Source organism: Saccopteryx leptura, chromosome 4, assembly GCF_036850995.1.
Source record: "Saccopteryx leptura isolate mSacLep1 chromosome 4, mSacLep1_pri_phased_curated, whole genome shotgun sequence".
In the NCBI taxonomy this organism is placed as follows: domain Eukaryota; kingdom Metazoa; phylum Chordata; class Mammalia; order Chiroptera; family Emballonuridae; genus Saccopteryx; species Saccopteryx leptura.
Window position 1 is genome coordinate 21951297 of NC_089506.1, and position 5647 is coordinate 21956943.

The window sequence follows — 5647 nt, forward strand, 5'->3', positions numbered from 1 at the left end:
TCTTTCTCGAATGAACACCAGACTGTGGGCCCCACGCCCTGTGTCCCTCCTTGGCTCTGTAAGTGCAGTCCCTTGTTTCCATTCCCACCAACACCTTGCCCTTTCCTGTGGCTGTTTTCCACCTCGGGGCCTCTTCCTTTGCCTGTCTGCTGGGCTCTTCTTCATCCCTCGTGGTACCTCCTCTGTGAAGACCCGCTTCACCCCTGGCCCACCCTCTTCTCCACAGGCCGCACTGGGCCTCGTCCTCGCCTGCATCGTTCACTGGGGCTCGTGATGCTGCTGCAGGCAGATAGTGGCGGGGCCTGGAGTCATCTGGGGACTTGCTCACTCACAGGTCTGCACGTGGGCTGGGAAGATCAACCATGAGGGCTCCTCAGGAGTCATCTCGCTCTTTCCAGGGGCCCCTCTACGTCAGAGCAGCCTGACTTCTTACACAACGGTTCAAAGCTCAGAAGGTATATGGACAGACAGAGAGAGAGAGAGAGGGACAGTGACAGGCAGAAAGAGAGAGAACCTGGCCAAAGCCTTTATGACGCCCCTTGGAAGCCTGGTGGTGTCACTTCTACAGCGTTCCACTGGTCCATCCAGGCTGTCACCAAGGCCTGCGCTGGTCAAGGGTGAAGACAGGGCCTCTGCTTCTCAATGGGTGAACGTCAAGGTTCTGGAAGAACATGTAGGTCGACATATTGTTGTGAGCATTTTTGGAAGAGATCATCTGCCACACCCATGAACAAGGCTTCATCTTACTGTGAGTTCTTGGTTACCAGCATCCCATTGAACAAGCGCCCTAGCGACACTACTCCCGCGGAGCTGTGAAAGGTGGACTTTGATGCCAGAAAAGTCCATCCAGAGTCACTGCAAGGTGCCTGAGAAACAGCTGGCCCACCACTAGAAAGCCAGAGATTTTTCAGAGCCACCCGTGGATGATTACGGGGAACGGAAGGAATCGAGGAGGCATTTGGGCTCCCGATCAATTCTGCCACAGGCTAGCTCTGTGGCCTTGGGCACCCTGTGGGCTTATAAAAACCGAGGGCTGACCGAACTCCTGCCTGGAGCCGTTCTGTGGTTTGACTGGTATGAACCTGGCTCTGTTGAACCCCAGCAGTTACCATAGAGATATTCTCCATTATGTGGCTCTTAACCTGGTTGTTTGTGGCCATGCCTCTTGGTGGGAACCAAAGGTATCACACGCCTGCCAACTGGAGACACTTGGCCTAGTTCAGAACAGGGAGAAATCAACCCAAGAGAGAGGAGCCACTGGGCGGAGGAAACATGGAGAACAGGCAGCCTGATGCAAATGCTGTTGCAGTTGGCCTTGGCTCCGAACCACCAGGGTGGGTGACCTAGGCTGGTCACCTCAGCAAGATAAGGAAACTTTAATAAACCTTGTGTCAGCTTGTCTCTCTTCCCCCCCCCTCCCCAGGACAGGTGTTTCCCCTCTCTTAGGGTGCCGTATTTAACATAAATACACAATGTCTGCCAGCCAGCTTATCCCGTGGAGGCGATCCTCCTCGGTGGTCAGAGCTACATCAGAATTTGTGTTACTGCTTTGGCTCGAGTTGATACTTGCCCCATCCAGTTAAAACGGGAGGCATATTCTTCCGTTGTGCAAATTAAAAAAAAATTTTTTTTTTAAAAGCTCAAGAATCATAAATCAGCTTTGCAAAAGAACTTAGGTGGTTGAAAAGTCCCTAGGGATTTTAAGGACAAATATGAATGCCTTTGTTGTCATTTAAAGCAGCATCACGGTGTGTGTCCTTTCAGAGTTCTCTGTTTTGCGGGACCCATACAAACGGGCAGACAGAGAAGCCGAGGAAGAGTCTAGTGGGAGCGGCTTCAGGAGAGCGGTGGCTGTCTTCTCCCGGATGGGCCCTGCAGCCTCGGGGGCTTCGCCTTGTGCCGGGGACAAGCCTGGCATCCTCACCTCTTCCTATGGGTTATGCATTTCAAACAGCATACACTGAATCCCTCCCCTCCCAAGCTTATCATGGCCCCTTTATATTGCATTAAAGAAAATTTGGAAGAAACATCACCATGTTGCTATAACCGCTATTGATAATTTTGATCTATTTTCTTCCTAGGTACATAAGATATGTAGATGGCTGTAATAATACTGAATCTAAAAACATTTTTACCCTGCTTTTGCTGAAAAAGGCCATTTATTATGGCTATTAGTTAAGGTGCTAAGAAGCAGAGGGAGAGGTTTCTGGGAACAAAGGCAGGAGCATGAAGACAAATCAGCACCAACGGAGGCCTTGGGTGTTTTGAGAAATCAGCTTCAGGGTTTTGTTTGTTATTCTAAGAAATTCGGTATCCCCTCTTCGCCCTCCCCCACCCCTGCCGTTTTCGAGACACAAACCCAAAGGGGTATTGTCCAGAGTAGAAGAACTAAAGATAGGCTAATATTTCCGAGTCTTACATGGCCCACTTGCACAAAGTCTAAGGAGTTGTCAGCTGCCACACTAGGCTCCCACCTCCTCCTGAGGGCACGGGGTTTGCTTGGGTTACAGGCAAAAGCATCCATCAGTTGGAGGCTCTGCCTTTCTCTTCTCTCTCTCTCTCTCTCTTTTTTTTTTATTAAGTGGTAAGTGGGGGAGGCAGAGACAGATTCCATCTAGTGTCCCGACCAGGATCCACCCGGCAAGCCCTCTATGAGATCATGCTCTGTCCATCTGGGGATTGCTCTGTTGCTCAGCAACCAAGCTATTTTTAGCACCTGAGGTGAGGCCATGGAACCATGTTAGCACCTGGGGCCAACTTGCTCGAACTATTCAAACCATGGCTGCAAGAGGAGAAGAGAGAGAGTGGAGAGTGGGAGAGGTGGAGAAGCAGATGGGCGCTTCTCCTGTGTGCCCTGACTGGAAATCAAACCCAGGACTTCCACACGCCAGGCTGACACTCTACTGTTGAGCCAAACAGCCACGGCCTTTTTCTTTTCTTTTTAAGGCCTCTCTTAGTGCTGGCCGGGGAAAGGTTATTATTTGAGCCTCCGGGCCTGCTTCATTATGCCTTTCAACTCCAAACCCTTGAAATGACACCAAAGCATCGCAGCAGAGATGACAGCCACCACCCAGAGTCCCTCTTTGTTGTTCTCATTGGATTTACCCAGTCAGTGGTGGTGGACTGAGGTGTGTGGGGCTTGCAGCTTGCGCCGTCTGGGAGCCATTCATATAGAAGAGCAAATAAAATACAATTTGGTGCAAGGTTGAGGAAAGGTCCCAGGCCAGTGAGAAGCCTCTCACTTCATTAGGTTCACAGTAAACCCACCTTCGCTGTCAGCTTCACAGACCTGCCCTCGGAGATATGGCCTCTCCGTCTATAATTTGCCCCAAGTGAGACGGGGTCAGGATGGTGTGGGAGAACAGCCTAGCTCTGGCCCTTTGCACTGAACACTGTTCCCCACATAGGTTGGTATTTGCAAAATGAACGTAAGCAAAAATGACAGGAAGAGTTAGGAAAACATAGATGATATAAAAATTGTTAGGATTCTAAGGTAGTCTCCGAGTCTAATAATAGGAGTAGAAGCACAGAGGAAATTAAATACCGACCCTTAACTACAAAGCTAACTTCTGGCCCCGAACAGTTTATCTAACTTGTTATAAGTCTAGTCCCTGGGCTTGCTAATCCCACACGACAGGACCGCATTCCTTGGAGGGAGGGGTTGGCCCGATGTCTTGTCCTCTCCCGGTATCTCCGCAAATCCCTTTCCCTGTAAGAACTCAAAACATTTATGGATTAAACCTCACAGAGGTTCTGTCCCTGCAGATAAGTTTCCTGCTGAGGTCTTCATGTATTACATAGGCTGATATAAGTAAGGTGCTTATAACAGTGCCCCGCACCAACTAAGTGCTGTGTGCTTACTGTCATTATTACCACTAGTCCAAGGACAGCTGGCTTCTGTCATTAATACAAAAAGCTTTCAATGGAACTTGAAGTTCTTCCATCAGCCCTGAGTCCCCCCTTTCCCACATAGCAAGAGTAGTGTTTTTAAATGTGTATCGGCCCTGGCCGGTTGGCTCAGTGGTAGAGCGTCGGCCTGGAGTGCAGAAGTCCCGGGTTCGATTCCCGGCCAGGGCACACAGGAGAAGCGCCCATCTGCTTCTCCACCCCTCCCCCTCTCCTTCCTCTCTGTCTCTCTCTTCCCCTCCCGCAGCAAGGCTCCATTGGAGCAAAGATGGCCCGGGCGCTGGGGATGGCTCCTTGGCCTCTGCCCCAGGCGCTAGAGTGGCTCTGGTCGCCGCAGAGCGAAGCCCAGAGGGGCAGAGCATGGCCCCCTGGTGGGCAGAGCGTCGCCCCCTGGTGGGCGTGCCGGGTGGATCCCGGTCGGGCGCATGCGGGAGTCTGTCTGGCTGTCTCTCCCCGTTTCCGGCTTCAGAAAAAATACAAAAAAAAAAAAAAAAAGTGTATCCATGGAGGGTGCTGAGCCCGGGGCCTGGCATTGTATGCTAACCCACATAAGGAGCTATCCTGACACGGTCAGGGGTGGAGTGGTGCATCTTTCAGAGAGGCTCTGTGCTTGCTAACACAACCTGGGTTCTGTTTCCGCCAGGCTTACCCAGTCATGGACATTTGAGATTTCCCTTCCAGGACTGTCAGGCTTCTACACTGAATGCAGTGCATGGATTGTAGCATTTATTGATCTATTGATACTATGTGCAAGGCTGTAGGCTAATGGACTAGTGAGGTCTATATGATCCTTGAACCAAGTCCCAAATTGTGTGCACCTGTTAAGTACACGGCACCATACTATGTGCTCTGGGTCCGTGAGCTCATTTTATGCTCAGAGCAGTCCTTAAGGTACACGTGATCAACTCCATCATAGAAAAAGAGAAACAGAATCGAAGGGGTTAAATAAGTATTATTAAAGTCATATGCTAGTGGCTACTGGCGATAGAATTCAAACCCACATCCCCTGCTTCAGACTTCACTCTCCTTCTTTTTTATTCCTTCCTTGTCCTTGGTGGGTCACAGCCTGTAAGAGAAACATCACTCACTTGCTCTCTTGTTGCTTCAGCCTCCCTGTGTGACCTTAATTGGAAAGAGTTTGGATCAAAATATGGTACTAGATGGTATTATTTCCTGGATTGAAAAGCAGGTTGGATTATAGATATTTCTTTGTTTAGAATTCATTTTTATTGCAGGAGTAATTTGCGCTCATTAAAGAAAATCTTTCCAACATGGAAATTTATTGATATAGAAAAAAAATAGCCACAATTGCATCATCTGGAGATAATAATTGTTAACATTTTGAGGTATACCTTCTCACCTTATTTCCATCTGATAGTTTGTTAGTCAAGTTGTTTATCAGTTCGCTGATATAGTTAAAGAATAGTTGGAATGTTTAAGCATTCTTTAAACCAGTTTTGATGATTTCCTAGCGTTTCATCATATGGAGAGCTTATCATTTAGTCGTGTGTTCCTTAATTTTCGTAACTTCTACAGCCAGAGCCTCCATCAAGGCATGAGAGTTTTTCCTATCGCACCAGGGTTCCTGTCTGAGCAGGTGGAAAGGCTGAGATTCAGCGGCACCCTGCTCCCCAGGGTGTCACATCCACAGGCCACGCGGGGCAGGCAGGCCCGGGGGACCAGGCAAGGCAGTTTCTTTTCCTAATTAGCACAAAGGCCAGCAGCAGCCTTTAAAAAAAAA

At 49.2% G+C, this 5647-nt stretch overlaps 1 non-coding gene across 1 annotated transcript; it reads left to right on the top strand.

Annotated features, from left to right (window-relative positions):
• Positions 1–4001: 4001 nt before the first annotated feature.
• Positions 4002–4077, top strand: TRNAS-GGA (transfer RNA serine (anticodon GGA)). Its single transcript has one exon. It is a non-coding gene; the product is annotated as a tRNA-Ser (tRNA).
• Positions 4078–5647: the final 1570 nt, after the last annotated feature.